We start from the raw sequence: 21,032 nt of genomic DNA on the forward strand, positions 1-21,032 counted from the left end.
TCCTGATCCTGCAAAAGCTCAAGAGTGGCTTTACTCACTGGAGTATCCCAACTGATGTCAATGCCATCGACAGGTTAAGCAAGTATGTGAGGTTTGAAATACAAAAACAAAAAAACAAAACAAAACAAAACTTGCCTGCCCCAGAAGAGCACAAAAACTTCAGTCACAAAAGAACATACCTCCCAAAGTAAAACTGCTTCAGCAGTAACCTGAAAAACTTTTATAAGAAAGTTGCATTGAGTTGGGGTTTCCTAAACAAGCCAGAACTTCAAAAACAGCGTATAGCTACGTTTTCAGGCAGAGAGAGTGAGATTTTCGTTCGTGCCCAAGTTACTTCAGACCCTGACTCTCACCATGTCAAAACTCCAAAGACTGAAGGCAGCTTTCCAAGGAAGTTCAGTATAGCGAAACACACTGATAGCTGCATATATAACGAGAGTCTTTTGCTTACCCACTTTGTGTTTGAGTTTTGGGTACTTGCACTGTCAGGATGTTTTCCAGCACATATGATCATTTAAACTTGAAATTTCTCAGAACAAAAATGTACAACTAGCAATTCCCCTACCAATTAGGAAAAGAAGAAAGAAGTCCAAAGCACTTTAGCAATTTAAGTCTATATAAACGGAAAAAAGAACTAGTTACATATGAGTGCAGCTGAATTAAAAAAAGCCATAATTTCTATTCCTGAACATCATACCTTTTATATCTTGGCTCAATAATATATATATATATATATATATATGTATATAAATATACACACACACACATACATGCACACACACACATATTATACACACACACAAACAATACGTGTGAATTGGTTTTGGTCATAATTCAGCTCAGCTTATTTGCCTGCTGAAGAGTCACTGTGGGATTCCCAGACTGGGAAGAGTAAACACAAGCCAGTCGCTGCTCTCTGGGGAGAAGGTGGGATGCTGACAGGAGATGAGCACCCCACAAGTATCGCGTGGCCCCAGATGCGAGCAGCGATGCTGAGTGCATGGGCAGGTGCACGGTCCCCTCAGCTCAGCTGGGAGGGTCCCCTCCCTCATTGGGGAGGTCAAGCATATGACAGCCACGTGGGAGGCTTGGAAGAAGATGACTTCCTCCCCCTCCTCCTCCCACCAATTTTTGGGGCCTCACACATCATACGCCAAGTCTCCAGCTGCCTTCAGTTGAGAAGGGACAAGAACAAGGGCATTTTTCTCTGATATGGAAGAGGACACTACACTAGCAGGGCCAGTCCTTTGATGCGATACAGCTGGCTTCAAGGCTAGCCCTGAATGCAAAGCCCAAGTAGTCTCAGCTACAAGTGCATCAGACTGCAGCTGTGCAAGTGCTTCTGGGGAGCCCATTAGAGGCCAAGAAAACATCTCTGCACTCTGCTCCTCACAGCTCCTTGTTGGAAACGGAGCTGCCCTGCCAGCTAACTGCCACACACAGCTTCAGGGCCTCCCCCAGGCCTGCAAGATGAGAGCTGCTTATCTCACATGGACTACGTTCAAAGTATGGGCAGGAACAGCTATTGCATCATTGCATCTAGGAGCAAGACCTCAACACCAGGGACGCAATAAGCCATGCAAAAAACACTTCCAAAGCTCACATGAAACAGGTAGCATCTCTATCTCTAGTGTGCATATGTCCCTGAAAGTGAAGTGGGGATGGAAGGAGAAGAAAAGTAGCCCTCAGGATACGTCATGAAGTTTTGCACTCTCCCAGTGAAGGCACATCTCAAACTGAGCCCACAAAACTGGCACGACATCCCTCGTCCTTCCTGTCACACAAGTGCACCTGAGGACCAGCAGCAGGGCAGAGATGCCAGCCATGCATCTGCAACACCCATCTTGGCTACACAGGCAGGCTGAAAAGAACCTTCCTCCCCTGCCAAAACTAGGCCATCTTGTCCCACACTGGTCACCTTCCAGAAAACTCGAAGGGTGCCAGCATCAGCCACCCTGGGATGCCCTAGAGCCCTTCTCAGCAATAGCCCCATTGCCTTCGCGTGCTATTCGGCTGCACCTTGCAAGAGCGGCATGTCAGGGTCAGGACGTTAGCAGTCCTTTTAGCAGGAAAGAGACCTACCGAGACACGCGTGCACACAGTGACCAGGGAGACAACCCATGTTTCCACACTCTCAATCTCTGTTTTTAAAGGTGACAGACAGCACTGAGCCAGACAGTCGAGAGGCGGCAGCCATGGCTCCGCTCCGGCAGGTGCTCCCTGCGCTGAAATATGGGATTCTATTTATATGGTCAGAACAATCATCAGCTCATAGCCCACGCTCTGATCTGCCGCTGCACCGTGTTAAAAAGTCATTAGCACCTTCCTGAGCAGTAGTCGGCAGTGCACGCCAGCAGACACGTCTTTCCAGCACCACAGGGGGAAGGGGGAGCAAAGGAAGAAGTTGCCACAGAAATTCTCAGTCCAGACATGCCAATTCGAGGACAGAAAACTTTCCAGATTGAGTGTGGTCCACAGAGAAGGGCTCGGAGAAAGACTGCACTGGAAGGAATTCAGGGACTCTCTTGATGAGCCCTTTGCTCAGGGGAGAGTTCAGCAGTGGCAGGGAGCACGTGGAAGAGCTCGGAGAAGGTGCAGTATGAATTGAGCGCAATAGCTAACTCCCCTTCTTAGACTGCAGCCTGGAATATGACCACGCACTCATTGCGCCTCTGGATGTCCCCACCCCCCTACGAGGGGTTCAGGTGGGAGCGCCATGCCGCGAGGATGTGGCAAGGACCACGGGGGAGCCCCGAGCCCAGCCAGCCCTGTGACTTCACTGACTGCCACAGAAATTTTAATTTGACAGATTCCCGTGAATCCTGAGGGTGCACAAGGGGAAAGGTTGGCAAAAACAATTTGTCCCCAAAATTACTCCTTAGAAAATGCTGCCCGTGACCGAGCTAAGGATATAAGGCTTCTGTGAGAGAAACCTAGAAAAGCAACATGGCCACATCCACCTTGACTGAACCTCAAGGCAGCAGCTAACACAAGCTGGACAGCCAGGAACAGCTCAGGGTGGTTCTATAACTCTACCCTCCAGTTTCTCTGTACATTTGTCCCTTCTCTTGACCCTACTCCTTTCTCTTGCACCCATCCCTGGTTTTTCCTCATCCATTTCCTCAGAGTCTAAAATCCCTTCTGAAGAAGAGCTCTCATTTTATTTGAATGTGACCATGATCCACAAGGTGAATCTCACATTCAGGAATCCCCCTTTGCTTGTAGAGATTGCTAATTCTCTCTACAGAAATCAATGTTTCAAACCTTCCCTGTTCTGCAAAATCTTAACAAATGATATGCCGCATACTGAAGACACACACACATCCAGGCAGGTAACAGGTGGCTCAAGACTCCCAGGTCCCACACCTGATGGACCAGTAAGCCCCTAAACACATCTCTTCCTTATTCTGTGCCTCATCCTTCTAAAGTATGAAACAAGGATGCTCCATAATCTTTGCAAGTGCTTTAAGAAAAGGCTGAAGGACATAAGAACAACTGAAGAATGACTTATTACCAGTTATTGCATTAGTTGACCTCCTAAGCAAGATCTTAATACTGTTGTCTGCTACCCAGTGGTGGGAGACTGTCAACAAAGGGGTGTTTCAAGGTGAAAAGGATAAGACAGGATTTTTCCACATTACTGGATTCACAACCTCTCCTCAGATTTTCTGCTGCTGTAAGCAGAGGAGAAAGTTAGACCTTCTGCTTGTTCCAGCAGAAACAGATTAGTGACTGCTCAGGCAAGGACATGGGAAACTACATACTGGACACCAACTGCATAAGGAGAAATATCCTTCTCTGCTCCAGAGCCTAGCAGGGAGAGGAGGCAGCTTTGGAAAGGGAGGACACACACACACACGCCCCATGTGCCTGCTCCAAACAACAAGGCACACTGCTCAGCTCAAACTGAACAATGACCTGGGACGTTTCCCTGGTGGAGTCAGAAGACCATGAACTCAAAAATCCTCAGCTTAGAGACTCAACTAAGCTGCATCCAGGCTTCTCAGGACAACTCCTAGGCCTGAAAATTCGAATAAAATCCAGCCCCTGGGAAAGCCAAGTTGTCCACCTACCAGCTTACTGCCCATCCCAGAGCTTCCAGACACAATAAAGGTCTTGTACTGTAGGAAGGCTAGAGGGGACAGCTACAGCACTAAGACATTCCCAGGCTGAAGTTCAAAAAAGCTGAAGGTTTTCCCTAGTCCTACCCCAACAGAAAGGGCTTCTTGCACCCATGGGAACCAGCAAAGCTGCAACAATCAGGACCCTCAGCCAGAGAGTCTTACAGCTCTGGGACAGCAAGGTTATTTCTCCAAAGGGAGAGCATGGAAGAGCAGAACCACCAGGATAATCCAGGGGCTTTCTCTGCTGGGAAAGGGACAGCTGGCAGAAGATGCATGGCTGGTCTACCTCTTGCCATACTTCAAGCAATAACTCTACTACACTCCCAAATTACAGCTGCCTAAGCAATTTTTGCAGATATTTCCTCTTTCCTTGCAATCATTTGGCTAATAAGATGAGCAGGTTGGGCTCATTTATTTTGGACACTGTTCTTGGGTCATTAACAGAAAGGCTAATCATTGCATTGGCAGAAAAATCCCACTTCTGCTTCAGAGCTGGCTGCAGAGGAAGGGGAGGGGGAAGAGCAGGAGTAAAAGCCTTAGAAAAGAAAAAAAGTTACATGCCTCTAGAAGTGGAATTTTCCTCTGCTATTTCCCCAGGTATCCACAGCTAGGATGAAGCGGACAGACTTCAGCACCCGAAGCAGCTTTTCAGAGCTTGTACTCTCCCACGCACGCGTCATCCCTGAAGGCGCGAGGAGGGAGAGCCGCTGGCAGAGGCAGCCCAGCCTCGGGGAGCAGCCGGCCCCCTCGGCAAGCCTCAGCAACGCGCCTGCGTGGGCGGGCAAAGCCCAGGGCTCTGGGGAAGAAGCCCCTTCTCCACCTGCAGGAAAGCTAGGCAGGAATCCAAGAGCCTGAAAGTGCAAGGTGCCAGAGTCCCTTCTGGGTTGGTTTGAGGTTGCAAGAGACTGGAGCACCTCAGATGCAATGCCCAAGCTCCACACGCAACACCTGAGCACACAGCTACTTACACAGGGCTGCTGAGATGTTTGAAGAACGATTTGGATTCAGCAGCGCAGGCTGATTGCCCATGGGAATGCTGAACCGTGGGGCACTTGTACAGCTGGCGCGGGGCATTTCCAGCATGGACCTCAGAACTAAGCCCTTTCCACTTCCACCACAGGAGACGAGAAAGCGGAGGCACAGAAGTGAAGCAGCCCATGGCTTCACTCTGCCGTATGAATACACAGCAAACAGAGGTAAAGCTGCTCCCCGCGCTCTCACCTCATGTTTCAGTAGAAACAGATGGTGCCGTCACTGCCTGACCTGGCAAGGGCAGAAACAAGGGGTTGGGGAACAGTTGCTGGTCGCAGCACAGGTAATCTCCTCTATCAGATTCGTGGTCAGCAGCCATCCTGCTCCTGGGGCTTCATCTGGCCCCAGATGTCCTAGTAGCCCGCACGTGCTGCCAGGGATCCCGAGATGCTGTGACCTTGGCTCCTCTTGGCAGCGTCCTCGGGGCAAGCGCAGCCTGCTGCCTTCGGAGCCCCCCGGGAGGGTTTTGGCAGCCATCGATCGGCTGTGCCCTTCCCCTCCCGCCTTCCGGAGCGTCGCAGCTGAGAGCCCGAAGGCTCTTGCCAAGCCAACGCTGCAGAGCGGCCGAGGGGAAGCAGCCAAGCGTCTCGCGCTGGGCGGGGTGGCGGAGGATGGGACAGGAAAGGCTGCCGAGGGGGCCGCGAGCAGCAGGGACGCCAGAGGAGCTGCCCTTTAGCCTTCCGGCGGCGCCGCTCCAGATGCGGCCCCCGCCCTGGGGCCGGGGCTCTGCCCCCCGGCTCGCCGCGGGCACGGGCTCGCGCAGCAGCAAAGCCAGCGCTCTCGCTGCAGATGGAGTAACGCCGAGGGACAAAAGAGGAGCTCGGGGTTGCTCTGCAGGGCTCTTTTACCAAAGAGAGAAAAAAAAAAAAAAAAAAAGATTTGGGAGCTAATTTAGGGCTTGTATTTCCTAAGCCTTTTCAGACACTGAGGCTATTGGCAGCTGGCATCACGGCCCCTGCCAGTCTCCGCAGCCCTACAATGTCCTTTCATTGGCAAGGGCAGTGGCGGGGAAAAAATAACACAGAAAAACAAGGGACATGTGATGGAGAGCTTGGCTGAAGGCTCCCTCCCCCTCGCAGACCTGCGTGCCAAGGAGGAAGAGCATGAAAAAGTGAAAAGGGACCATTTAAAAACGAAACAAGAAACCCCACACAGGTTGTTTTTTTAAGGAAAACGTGGCCAGTCCGAGGAGATGGAGCAGCGGCCACGGGTGATAGGACACGTCTTGGGACCCTTCCTTCTCCCAGGAGGAGACGCAGCAGAGCTGTGAGGGACGCGGGGTAGGGTGGCGTCATGCTGACGCACAGGGCTCACAGGCTGGGCCCGCTCCTTCCAGCTGCCCAGGGCATGCCAGGAGCAAACGGGGAACTGAGGGAGAGCCGAGGTCGGAGCCCGAGCCCTGCATGGCCCCACTCTACAGGCCAGAGCAACATCATCACCCTCTCTGCCCTTGGTATCTGTCTTACAATCATAGAATCAGTAAGGTTGGAAGGGACCTCTGGAGATCACCTGGTCCAACCTCTCCGCTCAGCAGGGTCACCTACAGCATGTTAGACAGGGTTGCATCCAGGCAGGCCTTGAATATCTCCAGAGAAGGAGACTCCACAACCTCTCTCTTCTCTGAGCATCTCCCCTCTGCTCACCCCGGTCTGGGCTCCTCTGGGCACAGATCATCCGTAACACCTCTGCGCAGCACAGGGCTCCGGGGCAGGTCCCGCCGCCAGCACCCACCAGGAGCAAGGGTAAAACGGGGCTCACAGTGCCGCCTTAGCGGGGAGGAAGGAGCGCCTGAGTTATGCATAGCCCCCTTGCACCTACGCGGCTCTACGGAGCCCGCAAAAGCGGTGCCTCGACCTCGAGCCAGGACATTTCGTCCAATTCAAGCATCCTTGTTACCTCGGCAAGTCCTTAGCGAGTGGCACTGCTTGGTGTGTAGCTCCCAGCTCTGCTGAGAGGTTTGAAGAGGAAAACTGGGATTCTGCCTGAAAATTTGGTGAGTCAGAATGGCAAGCTAACCAGCAAGGATGTCCTGAGCACCCTCTGTTCTCCTGGATGTGAGCAGCATCCCTCAGAGACATCTGCTCTGCTGATGATGCTTCACAAGAAAGGAGCTCACCAGTGCCTAGAGGGAAGGATTTTGCTTAAAAAAAATCCTCTGTAGCCTGAGCAACACACAGCTGGGAGCACCAATCTCCCAGAGAAGAACAGATGACAAGTAAACTCACTAAACTGCTTTTTACGAGGGGGGGGGGGGAAAGAAGAGGATGCACTGGAAAAGAAAGTGCACAATCCCAACCATCTCACCCAGCAACAACTCAAGCTCAGTACACAAGCCCGAATCTCACGTCAGGGCTAAGCTCTGACGCTCTTGCTGCATAGCGGTATGCTCTATTGAACAGGATCGGTTTATCTGAGGAAGGAAGCATAACTTCCACTCTCATCCACTGCAACAGAACGGGTAATAGGAAACGTGTCCCAGCATGTAAAGTAAACATGACAAGACATCACCTGTCAGCAGTGATGCCCAGAAGACAAGCAAGGCATGCATGGTAAGATGAAGTGTGATCACTTCAGAACAGTGGCTGGCAGAGGTAAAGCACATTACTTTATCATTAACACCATTCTTCCCATCTTTGTGCATCATGTTGGCAAGGTCAGCTACCACATAACTCGAAAGATTCAGCTACACCGTGCAACACCTAGAAAGCTTGAGCCAACCCTAGGACCAGAGTAGTCTGGTCGTATTCATGCAGCGCTCCCTCCACGAGGACCAGCTAGGTTGGCAGGGCCAATACCTCTGTACAGCAAAGCCCTGCAGAGCACAAGTGACTCAAAGTCAATGCGGGTGATCTCTGCCAGGGGCTGCCTCCTACCATGCAGCACAGCCCGGTTATCCAGGCAAGCTCAGTCTGGGCACACACAGGTAGGGACAAGCACCCTTCAAGAGTCTGCAGCTGCTGTAGGTCAATTTTTACCCAAATGTGTCTCAGCCAAGGAAAGGCAAGTCCATGCCACAATGAGCAATTCATCATCAGACTACCAGATGCAGGGTGCTTGGGGCTGCCTGCCCTCAGAGGGGCATGGGGTCCCTATACATCCCACCAGGGACTGTGGTAGCCAGATCAGAAGCAGCCAATATCCTAAGGTAGATGTGACAAAGGCTGAGAGAGCATCTTCCTTTAAATAAATAAATAAATAAAATAAATCTGTCCAGATCTGTCTGCTTACCTAACTTGAGGCTCAGCTGTCCCTACAAACCATACACCAGGCCCCATGTCCCTACCTCAGAGGTGGCAAAAGAAACACTGAAGCCAGAAAACAGCCCATCCAATTTCTCCCTCTCCAAAGCGTATAGGGTTGGAGAAGTGATGGGTCATTTAATGTCTGTTTTTGCAAGGTTATTCCCTAACTCACAAGACAAAGCACCAGACACTGGAACAACTTGCATGACTCTACCTCCTCCTGCCCTTACTCCCTAGACAACTGGAAGCTGAGCTGGGCTGCGTCCAGACACACTGAGTGTGAGAGAGGAGAATTGCAAATAGCTCCCCACTACAGCTGCTGCTGAAGCAGTAAGCCCAGCAAATGCCAGGAGTCCCAGGTGGATCTATAAAAAGATGGCCTGAATCTAGTACCAAGGATGTCCTAAGACGTTATTTCTGGATGTCAAGGTAGCCCTCAAAGAGGCAGCTAAGATCTGTCACCCCAAAACCAATACCATACCAAAGCACCTGATTCACACGTTCAGCGCAAAGTGAGAGCCAGTAGCAGGCTGGCTGTGTCGACTCAGGCTCAGGGAGCCAGAGAGTAACATTACCAGGTCGTCCTTTGCCGAGAACGTAAGGCACAAACAAAAGTTCTCACCTGCAGTCTGCTCAATGAGGGAGGGCACTGCCAAATTCAAATACTCTCCTGAAAACTCAACCCAAGGGCATAAAGCTTACTTTATCACCGAGTCCTCAGTCACAATGCTGAGAAGCATCTCACAGCTTGTTAGGTAGATGCTGCAAAGTGACAAGAATCTTTAGCACTAACTCAAGTAACAGGTAGATGTATATATAGCTTTTGTCTTATTTCTGTTCACTTGCTTCTATAAACCTTGCAACATTTTGTGCCTATGTTCAGACTTTGTAGAAGAGCATATTTTCTTCACCCAGTCTTGCACTAAGGGTGACAAGTCATACACCATGCCATCAACATGGAGATCTTTAGATCTGGGGCCCTGGGATCCCCAACATTTTTCTCCCTGGCCTCCAAACAGTAGAAGATTGCACACAGCTGAATGGTCAGGTGGAAAGCTGATAATGCAGGGGTCTATGGAGAGGACATTTTCTGTGGTCTGGTGTGAGACTGGAATGCAACAGTGTAGTTGGGGGTGTGCCTGAACCTGGAGACTCCCAAGACACACCAGGCATCCAAACAGTTGCACGTTCCTCTTTAACGCTCCCTTTAACCCTAACTGAGCCCCCGCCGGAGGAAAGGTAGGTAGGGCAGAAGTGGTTGCCCTGCTCAGGCTGGTTTTTGCAAGACCTCAGCTGTTCTGGGGATGCATTGCAGGATTATTTTTCCTCCTGGACATAGCTCTCCTCTCGGAAGGATCCTGTCTCTCTGCAGAGCCCTTGCGCTGCCTTACGGAGCCTCATCGCATCATGTGAGCAGGTCATTGAGTTCAAATCATTAATTTCTATGGCAGAGAGAGTCTGACAGGCCTGGTGCTGACATGAATAATGATGGATCTCCAGGAGAGGCCAAGCAAAACCTGCCGCTTAATCATACTGAGAGAGTCTTTGGGGCATTAACGCAGGATCAGTGCTTTCTATCCAATCATCCCTCTTTGCAATTTCACACTGCCATGCAACTGTGGCTCGCATTGCTCTCCCACCCAAACAGGGCTGCCCATCTGTTTACTTTTGCCTTATCACAGCCTGTCCCCCAACACAGACGCTGTCCACTCCCACTAGAGCTGAATGATGCTCCCAAAGCATTGCAATGTCTGCAAAATAAAAAGTAATTTCAATTCCAGAGCTGCTTCCTGCTCCCCCAGACCTTCCTTCTTGCTGAGCTCTTTGCAATTGCCACCATCACCATCTTGTTTCCTTGGTTTTACTCCGAGCCTCAAGAGTTTGTCGCAAGAAAAAACATGCTCAGGATAGTGGGAGAGATAAAGCTTGCATACGGAGTGACTGGTGATGAGTTTGCAACCCGATATGCTACTACGAAGTGACATAGATACCTGACATAGCAAAGGCACTGGTCTGCTCTCCTGCCATCCTCCTGGCAGGCAAGTTTCTCGCCTCTGTGTCCAAAAAGAAGAAAAAACAGTGTTAGGGAAAAGAAAGACCAGTTGGCTAATGACTAAGCACATCCCAGCACTGCCTGGTTCCTGCTTCACTGCAGTTCTCGTTGAGCAGGATGCCAGTATCTCCCCATGTGGTGCTAATCTGGTTTGTAACTGGCCCTTTGCCATGGCACCAGTTGCCTGGTCTCAGCTAGGCCACTGGAAAGGGCCAAACCTTACGTGGGCAGACGAAGTAACAGTATCCATCAGAGCGCCAGTCTCAGTGTGACACTTCTTACCAGCAACAGACTGAATCCTCCTCTTTCCTGAGGAATGAAGGAGGAGAAAGAGGCTACGAAGGGAGAATAGCCAGTTTTGCTGTCAGATAAAGAGCAATGCAGTAAATAAGGTGCCAAACCCCTGCAAGCTGAACGTTTCCCAGCGGAGCCAGAGGCTGACACTCCTGCCTGCCCCCTCTCTAGCAACTACGACAACGAATCCAGCCTGACCTTGAATGCATTTGGTCCCAGCCCTGAAGGAGAGGTGCAATCTCAGCAGCTGCCCACCCAGGGCAAAGCCTTGCCCATCAAAATGGTGTGCTTCTCAAGAATGTTTATTTTCCAGTAGTTTCAGATAATTGGATTTTAAAATAAACATAATTAGTTTATTTTCTCTGCTTCACACCCTGAATGCAAGGCTGCAGCTCAGAGCTCACAGAGACCTTTTGAAGGCTAAAATAGAGCGTGTTCCTTTTTGACCAGGGAGGCGAGGGGAGGGAGAGAGATGGCAGAGCAGGAACAATGTCAGGTAAAAATAGCCACACTTGGCCTGATGTTATTCCCAATTAAGTCAGTGGGATTTTTGCCCAACTTCCTACAGCAACAAGATCCAGGCGCACACAATTTCAAAAAGTTGAGCTCTATTAGCAGCGCTCTGACGATTACGAGATTCATAAACAGATGGGTAAGGATCTTCCCCCTCCTTCAGGTCAGCAGGTATTTGAGCCTTTTCTTCTTCTTGGAAAGGATTACTCAGATTTCCTTCAGTTTCTAGCAAGTTCCCCACTCCCATTTTCCTGCAACAGTGCAGGGCTGGGCACAGCACGGATGGGAGAGATGGATTTGTTCAAATACCCTCTTTGTTTAAAAACAGCCGTGTCCTCATCTTTCAAACTCACCACCTTCCACCAGTGCAACTTTCATCTGATTTAGCCATCCTTACTCAAAGGAGAACTTGGCAAGATTTTCAACAAATAGCTTATCTACGTAGACAGCTTTACATGAGCTGAAACTAAAGTGTAAGTGGTTTTGGGGAAAGATATGGAAAGTGTTGAAGAGCAGAAACATTTCATCCTGACACTTTCCTAAACAAAAAGCATTCTCTCTTTTCACATCACAATGTTGCCTTGTGGAACTAAGCCCAGTTTATTTTTAAATGGAAAAAAAGCCCAAAATGAAAGCAAACATCACATTTTGGGGACAAATAAGATATTACATTTCATCCTGTCATTAAGGCTTACTCTGATCTTTAAGACTTGCCCAAAAAATGAGAATTTAGTCTTTTACATAGCTGTAGCAGTCTTTCACAGTCATCTTTAAACGAGTCTAAACCAAATTTATCATAGTTCACCTTTACATAAACTAACTCCTGACACAGACAACATTTTAAGTGAGATCCAAACCTTTTTATCTTGCCCAGCTGGCTAGCTTCTAACTTGCACCACACATTTAAAGGAGAATCACTACAGAGGCTAGGTAGTTCCAAGAATAACACAAGGGCAGTAGGAAATGGTAAGACGCATCTGCCATGCTCCTGTCAGGCCCACCAACACAAAGCACAGGCTTCCCAGAAGAGCTGGGACCAGGCTGGTACCAAGTACCATACAGTACCGTCTCACATCACCTGTGATGGGAGCAACCCAGAGCAAGCAGGACAAGGGCTGCACAGCTTCAGACACCAACTTCCTTCATAAGCAAGTACGTTTGATCTGTGAGCCATCCAAACCCTGCCACTGCACGTGCCTCTCAAAGAGGAGAGCACTCGGAAGAAGTTGGTTTCTACCAGAATTTTCCTGGATTAGTTTTATAACTATTTTTTCTTCTTTTATAATTTACAATTTTCTGTTTCTTGGTCATGGTTCAACTCAAATGGCATCTCCAAGTAAAACCTTGAAGGTAAGCTCCATTCTTTCAGTGGGGAACCCAGTGTTCAAAGCAAGGACTACACAAAAGTGGACAGAGGCCAAACAGGCTTAAGGTCACATTTCTGTCTCACCTGCCTCCAGCAGCCTCCAGCACCATGCAGACTCCACACAAAGAGCAACACTCATCCCTTGCCATATTACTCTGTTCTTCCAGAGAAACACATTTTAGGTCACACTTCTCGGGAACGGTTGATGCTCTAGTTTCCAGTTTATAAAGGCAAGCCTGGCTCTACTTCTGCTCATTATTGCAGCATTCCAGATAGTTTTGAGACTGGCAGTTTAAAGTGATTAAATTCAGGCTAGTAGCTGCAAAGCATTTCTGTGTTTACTTCAACGTTTCAGAGGTACCTATCAAATACTCAAGGCACTTTACACTCAAGCATAACACAAAAGATTAGCTCTGGGCTCCTGCACAGAATTGTTTTCTCCAAAACACCTGCAGCTAGGCGAGACCAGCTGCAGCAGGCAGTGCATCCATGTGGGACAAAAACACTCTTTCCTCTCTGACAGCTCTGAAAACCAGAAGCCAAGTCAGAGCTACAACACTGTAACTTGACTTTTCTATCTGCTTTGCCCATGCTTAGAGAAGGAACAATGAGAAAAGGTCAAGAATCAGAGATGCAAGCTATGCCCTGCCACCACAGGGTAGGGCTACAACTATTCCCTCAATACAGATGGTAGGAAGGAAAAGAGAGAAGAAAGGAGGAAACCAAGATAATAATTTCAAATCTGAAATCTCCACACACAGCCTAGTAGGCTGCTCTGTAGAGTGCCTGATGCTGTCTGTAGTATGGAGGTACACACACACACGGAATAAGGCGGATGCACAGAATGCCTTGCTTTATTTCCCATATTTTGACTGATTCTGACGCTTCCTCATCCTCTTTCCCAAAACTTATCTTCTGCATTTTCTTTCCATCTCCTGGCTACTTCAGCACCACCCTTTTAGCTCTTGCTACCCAACAAGAATCCTTTGCTTTTTCCTCTCCAACCATTTTCTCTTTTCAGCATGTTGAAGTTGCGAATTTTCCAAAGCTGCTGATACATCCTACTCATTTGATACCATATGAAAAAGCAAGGCCCTCTCAAACGTTTCCTATGGTTGCTTTTCTGCAAGTACTAATTTTGATTGCTCTAGAGATGACAAAAGAAAGTTAGTTTGCTTCTCAGTTCGGATGAGCTAGGAGTATCTATTCAGCCTCACTTTATCAGAGATGCAAATCAAGCACTCCAGTTGCATATTCTAATATGAGGGATGGGGGGAAGAGAAGACAATCTGCTAGATAGAATGCTATCAAGTATCTAATGTATTCACAGTAACTAAGGTAGAAAACAGATTAGCGAAAAATTAATGTAACAGGTGGCTTTGTCACAAAAATGACACCTTAAAGACAAATCCCCCCAAAATAAATTCCCTAAATACAACAGCACATCATTAATTACACTTAGTACCCCTTTTATATCATTTTTATAACAGATGAAGAGAGTGGAGAAGGGGAGGGTGAAAGAAAGAGAGGCTTCTTTTCCCAACCCACAAAAAGTTAGTTAACGGAACATTACGGAAATGAAACTCAAAGCTCAAGAATGTTCCCACCACAAGAGCAAGCAGATGCTATCAACAGCACTACAGGGAGAATGGGAGACGTGCTTCTTGCTTCGCTCAACCGTGCTGCTGAATTAAGATTTCATCTGCTCTTCCCTTTACACAGCCCTCCCTATTCCTCCCGTTTGAGGAACCATTTCATCCATTCTTCTTATCCTCCTTTGTGCCTCCAAGTTTCCCCAGTCCAGGGAGGACAATCCTTGAGCGACCAACAAGGAGATATTCATGTCTCCTGTAAATTGGTGTGATGGAGGTGGGGGGCTGGGACTGATACCCATTCCTGCAAATTTCCCAACCAAAGTTTGAATCAGCAACCCATTCCTGCATGGGTTCAACCACATGCTTATAATTTTATGCATCTTCTTGAGTCCCAATGGCTTCAAGATGCTTCAGACTGCACAGGGCAGAGTTAGGATGATCATTAGTGTGAAGTTCAGCTATGCTGAGCTCCTCCCAGTCCCAAAAATCAACAGGATCTACAGGCATTCAGCTCCACCATCTCGGGTCACTGGACTCAGTAAAGGTTCTACTAAGCATCCTCAGCCATCTCTTTCCCTGGTCAAGCAGCTGACGGAAGAGCTTAGGCACATATCCACCAAGGGTCTGGGGAAGGACTGTTAATGCAGCGCTACTCAGGGCAAAGCAATAATGGCTTGGATTTGTCAACCACGCTGAGCACCTGCAGCTCCCATCCACTTTTGTGGGATTTCCGGATGCTCAGACCATCTGGAAGTCAGGCTAGGCAGTTCCTTTTCCCGTCCCCATAAGCAGGGACGGGATTCTCACATGGGGAAAACATTGAACCCAGTTCTGTATTAAAACAATTCATTTGAGATCAATTTGGGTTTTTAATACCTTTCAAAAAAGGAAATCTGCTACTGCAGCAGTTCTCTCCCTTCCCTAATTAATTCCTAAACATATCACAAGCTGGGAGTGCATGTTTTATGAATCTAGTTGACCTCCTGGTGCAGAAATGATGACACAGATGTTGCGCCTTCTTCATTACCTCATTATTCATGTTACACCATTTTTTTCCAATTCAGCTGGCTGACAGGAGCTCCAGTGCTGCCATCAGCAAGATACACAGCAAAGAAATAGAAGGAGGTTCAAGCAACATTTTACATCTGCTGGAGCACTTAGCTCTACTGGAGTGGCCAACGACACCCATAGGACACACTAGGATGCCAGCTGTGATTATGTAGTCAGGTGGGAAGTAAATCCATTGAGAAGCTTTGCACTGAGACAAACACCACATTGAAGGGTAGGAAGACGAGACAGTACTCGAACGACTGCCAAGAAAAGCTGAAGAATTGCACACTTCGAGGCACTTGTCTGAAGGCACACAAGAACGGGAGTGCTCACTTGGAGAACTGCTTGCTGGGAGGATGAAGATCACCAACTCTGCACAAGCTTTCAGTCTTATCTGCACACAAAAGTTGCACCTTTCATCATTAAAGTTCAAATATTTGGTTCTGCTTCTTCTCTCCCTCCTGTTTACATCCAGGTATGCACAGTTTTGGTGGTTTGTTATTAACCATTTAGGGGAAGGAGAGTAACCCCTGCCAGAATATACAGGTATAAAGGAAATTGTGCTCACGATCTTGTCCAACGCACTGGACAGATGCTGCGTTCAGAGCAGCCATCTGAGAAATGGATATGTGCCAAGGGGCTCCTTCAGCACAGGAAAACACAGGCGCTCGGGGAAAGGCTAAGATCACACCCAAATGATTGTGCATCGTTCACAGGACAAGCACGAAGCCACACATAATGCTTTGTGCAGCCAAGCTGAAAGCTGAGATCCTAATGAGAACCAGGCTCCTGGAGGAAACATGGGCAGTGTAGCATGGAGAGAGAAGGAGAGTCATGATATGGTTCACAGGTAAAGAAAAAAAAAAGAAAAAGAAAAAAAAGAAATTTAAAAGCGCAAACGAATGCACTTGTCATGGCCGTTGCTGGATGACTGCAGAGAAAAAGCTCCTGAAAGGAAATAGAAACTGCTTCTAAAACTCCACTTGCTCTTGTATATTATCGAAGGGCTTAAGAAGCTCCAGAACTAACCCCAGCCCTCGTACCTGCCAGGCAGCGATGCGAAACCACGCTCGCTGGGATTGATTCCAGTGGCTGCAGCGAGGTGAATCAGGCCCGCAGAATCTCTCCCCAGACTCCACTTCAGAGCACACTGGAGCAGGTTGCTAAATCAGAGTGAAGTGTTTAAGAGCACACTTTATACCCATCTCACAGGCTGACAGAACACAGCACCGAAGGCTGATCATTAGGGAAACATCAGGATGCATAAGAACAAGTAGAAAGAAAGGAAACCCATATAAATAAGAGCTGGAAAAAAATCTGCTGGGAGACCTAGAATCCAGCAGCAAACTGGCTATTGCCAATAACAGCCAGCAGAAAGTAGGCACTAAAACAGAAAAGAAAAAAAAAGAAAAGGAAAAAAAAAAAAAAAAAACAGCCTGACGAGGTCTTCTCACCTTTTACTCCAGGCACTTAAATACTCCCTAGCAGGGAGACGAGTAGGAGATGAGATGAGGATTTTGTTTGCTACCTTTCTCAAAAGTGCCCACCTTAGTTCTGCTGAAGACACTTGTAAGCCAACGGATAACTCATTTACACAAACACTTGCACAGCACCAGCTCTCATCTCACAAATACCCCACACAACCAGTGACTTTACTGGCACTCACACAAGCGTAAGACAGAGGAGAGTCCAGCCCATGGCATTGATAGCCACATTTTTTTGGCTGCTACAAGAGTAGAGCCTCTTGTTGCCTTGTCAGTGAGATGCAATGAGTCCGCACGTTCTCCCCTCATCAGCGGGAAAGCTTTTGCCTCCAGGCCTTAGGGGAAGATGGAGCAAGTGCTCCTGAAACGCATTCCCGCAAGGAAGCAAACACCTGGCATAGTCCTTGCCACCTACACATCTGGGGACCTCTAAAACCTGTGCCCAAGTACAGAGAGCTCCAGCCACCTGCAGCACCAAGGATGCTACTGAACTGCCTCAGCTCGCTTCATATCTCTGCTCCACTATGGGACACAGTCACTTGACCTTTTATGCAGAAGGAGGAATCCATGTGATTACCCTCCAGCAGAGCATAGGTTCCCTTGGTTGGTCCTTCAGTTCCCTCAGAACCTCAAGCTGACCAAGTCTGAGGGAAAGAACCCTGTCTCTGGAAATGTGCCACATCAATTTACCCCCAGTACATTTTTTAGCAAGAAAATCTGCTCTCAGGCAACAGGCGCATAAGGGAGGAATGAAGGAAGAGGCCAGTCCTGGGGACAGAAGAGCAGCCCTCACCTTTACCTGCTGCCCTCCCACTCCACTCTTCAGCCCAAGCCCTGGTCCAGTACCCCCACTTGCAGCAGTCTGGTAAAGAGAAGCCCCCAAGGGACACTACGGAGCTACCAGATACAGAGCACTCAACTGGAGGTCACAGACCCAAGATGGCTCAGTTCAGAGATTAAATGCACTTCTCCTGCTGGCACCTGCCTCTTCTCTCCCTCAGAGTCCTGAACAAGTCCATGTTTAAGGCAGAAGCTGTTAAATGCAGCCCTGAGCCTGAATTTACAATGACCCTGAACAATAATTAAACACGTAAACAAGATGGTGCAAAAAATATGTATCTTACGTTCTGTTGAATTCAGCAGTTTACAAGGCTAGAATAATTAGTGGTTTAAAATGTTTTGACACAAGCAACCCCAATAATCAGGATAAATCCTATCAGGCATATGCCCGGATCCCCGAAGTGACAGATGACAAACAGAGCAGTGACAAGACGCTCTATCACGTGGGGAATCATTGAGTTAATGGAAGAATTATTGCTTCTGAAATCCACTCCAGTCCTATTCTGAGGAACATTCCAATTCATCAAAGCCAAATGAACATTAATTGCTGCAGCCTGGTAAGTTTTCGAGCTGCTGTGACCTTCATTGAATTTTAATCCAAAATAGATAAGATTTACTTTCACACAAGAGGAAACAACACAATTAAACCCAAATGACAGCAAAGATTATGGGGAAAAACACAACAGGCGTAATGACAAAAATATTGATTCCTTTCTACTTGACACTGCGCAAAAAAAGTAAATAAATAAAATCCAACATTTGCATATTTTTTTCTTCTCTCCTTCCTTTTCAGTTAGGAGACAAATTTCAGATGCTCAAGCCAAGAGGAAAGAGGTGGCAGATAGTAATGGAGACTGAATTCCCTTTAACTGTAGGTAATTAATGTTACGTCTCATTGGGGAGAGATTAGGAAACAACAGTGAGGAGGGGGGAAAAAAAGAAAAAGAAAAAATAAGTATTATTTTGCTGTTAAAGATGCCCTTGGGCTTGGGAGCAGATGTGTGAACAGAGTCACGGTTGCACAGTACCTAAGGCGTCTGCAGGGGCAGACGACCACCCCAGGGACGCAGGCTGCCGGCAGCCCCTCTCCCGGCGCCGGCACGGACCCTTCCGCGCTCCTCCCGTCCGCACTGGCTCCCAGCGCCCAGCCCCTACAGTCACCTCTCCCCAAATCCTCCCCCAAGGCATCAGCTTCCGCGTAAACAGAATTAGCTATATTTAAAGGAGGACGATGTTCTTGCTGACTCAGCGCATTGAGAGATTAAGGGGGGGGGGGGACCACACTAAACAAAATAGCCTCAAACCAGAAAGCCTCACACATGCAACCAAAAGTGGAGGAGGAAAAAAGGAAGTACAAAGGTATATTAGACACGAGAGATGCTGAGATGTGGTTTATTCGAGGTTGCAAGCGAGTCCCCGCTGCCCCTTTCTCCCGCGACAGAGCGCGGTGCGGAAACGCCCTCCCCAGCCCACGAGGCTCTGAACGCGGGGTCTGCGCTCACCGGCATCTCAGCCTCCGGAGCCAGTTCCCCAGGGCCCCAGCTCAGCACAGCAGGCACCTTGGCTTTAGAGGCAGAGCATGAGCGCCGAGCAAAGCCAGCCAAGTCATAAACATCAACACAAGTCCAAAGTAGCGGTTCTGTACGAGGGAGTTCAGCTTGCAGATGTCTCTCTGTCCAATAAAGCTTTGCCAGAACACTCCCTAAATGTGTAAAGTCAGGAATTAAAGAGATCCCACAGGCAAACTGTACCCAGCTCTCTATAACTCAGCCAGAGAACGAAGAGACAGGTAAAAGTAAGTGTTACAGTCACTTAAACGAGATTGAAAGGAGCACTTTCCAATGTTTCCCCCATTCCCTATGGTAAGATCCCAGGCAGATGATGAACGGGGTTTGCAGACTCCGGACGCCGAGTGGGCAGGACCACAGCGGCCACAACGGCAGCGCTGGGGTGGCTTGAAACGACCCCCGCGCGGGGTGTTCAGTCTGCAGACAGCGTGCAGGACGCTTCAGGCTTCACAGCGCCAAGCAGGAAGAAAAGTATTTAAGAGCTGGAAAGAGAAGACATGACGATTTCAAGCTGAATCTCTAGGTAGGAGGAGTAAAGATCCCGAGGCCGTACGGGAGGGCAGGAGGTCGAATGCTGCATGAGCACCGCAGGTTGGGGTTGGTAGGGGGACAGCACAGGTCTAGCCTGTTTGGCTAGCAAACACGGCACCACGCGGTAATAGAGCTCCCGCAGAAAGGCACAAGGGCTCAAAGCGGTGGGCTGTCTCTGGGATGCAATTCAGCAGGGCTCAGGCAGGTATGGAAAAGCGTGGGAAGGGAGGCTGAACAAAGCCCAGAACTCTGATGCAGTGTCTCATCCAAAAAACAAAGAGACTTTCACTCAGTTTTACTTTAGCTATACAATGCCATGTGGTTTTTGAGGAAAAAACAACTATATATCTTCTGCTAGTAACTCAAAAGTTGGCTCAGGTTCACTCCAAAAGTTAATGAATCTTCCAAAAATCTGGGCAAGGCGTCAAGTCTGTGAATGCAGTCCTGACCACGGCGTCCACGGCTTTTGCACAGCTCTGCCTGTTCCCCCTGGCTATTCCCAGGGACACATGTGCAAGCTGGTACACTGGCCCAGGCCTACAGTCCCAGGTCAGGACCACAAATCCCAAAAAACTGGGTACCAGAACTTCAAACAAAAGTGGAATTACGACATGATCTGCACATCAGGAAGATTTCTTCCTTTCCCTAATAAAGAAAACCTGCATTTCAAGCAATCATGCTAATCACCAGGCTACAGAACCAGTGTCTCACCCCTGGCCACAGACTACTTCGATACCTACAGAGGAGAACAGTTCTGCATGTGAGATTAGCAGAGGTTTGCTCAGAACAGCCAAGCAACCCCCCATTCAAATCAGAAATCAAGTTTTCCCCATCTCACACTTGCTCTGTTGTCTCCATTCCTTGTTTTCTCTCTCTCTCATCTGTTTTTTCAGGCTCACTTTCTAAGTATCCCAATTTTATCTTTTTCTCCCCAACACTCCATCACATTGACATTTTTGCAGGACATAAGAAATGCTCACTACCAAATCCACTAAGCTGGAGTGTCCAATTTCTTTTCCTTCTTGCCATCTTGCTATCATACTGCTTCTTATCTTGCCCAGCAGCCTTAACGCAAAGCCTCTTTCTGCGTTCATATGCATTCAGCGCTCAATCTAAAGCCTCCCTGCCAAGGGTCAAGGCACTCCAAAGAACAGACTTAAGCTTTCAAAATCAAATAGCTTCTTGTTCAAATGGAAAGCAAGACTTCATACAGCCATGATCTCTGCTCCTCCTCCCCAAATGAGCGGACGGTGCAAAGACAACACACACGTTCTACAGTATGAACACATGGACCTTTTGCAGCTGATTGAGGAAGCCTCCTATCCCTGCTGTTTTTTTCC

The 21,032-nt window shown here is 48.4% G+C and overlaps 1 protein-coding gene across 1 annotated transcript in view; it reads right to left on the reverse strand.

Annotated features, from left to right (window-relative positions):
* ASTN2 (astrotactin 2) overlaps positions 1-21,032 on the reverse strand; it is a 410,202-nt gene that overhangs the window by 321,882 nt on the left and 67,288 nt on the right. The window lies entirely within an intron of this gene.

Source organism: Rhea pennata, chromosome 18, assembly GCF_028389875.1.
Source record: "Rhea pennata isolate bPtePen1 chromosome 18, bPtePen1.pri, whole genome shotgun sequence".
Lineage (NCBI taxonomy): Eukaryota > Metazoa > Chordata > Aves > Rheiformes > Rheidae > Rhea > Rhea pennata.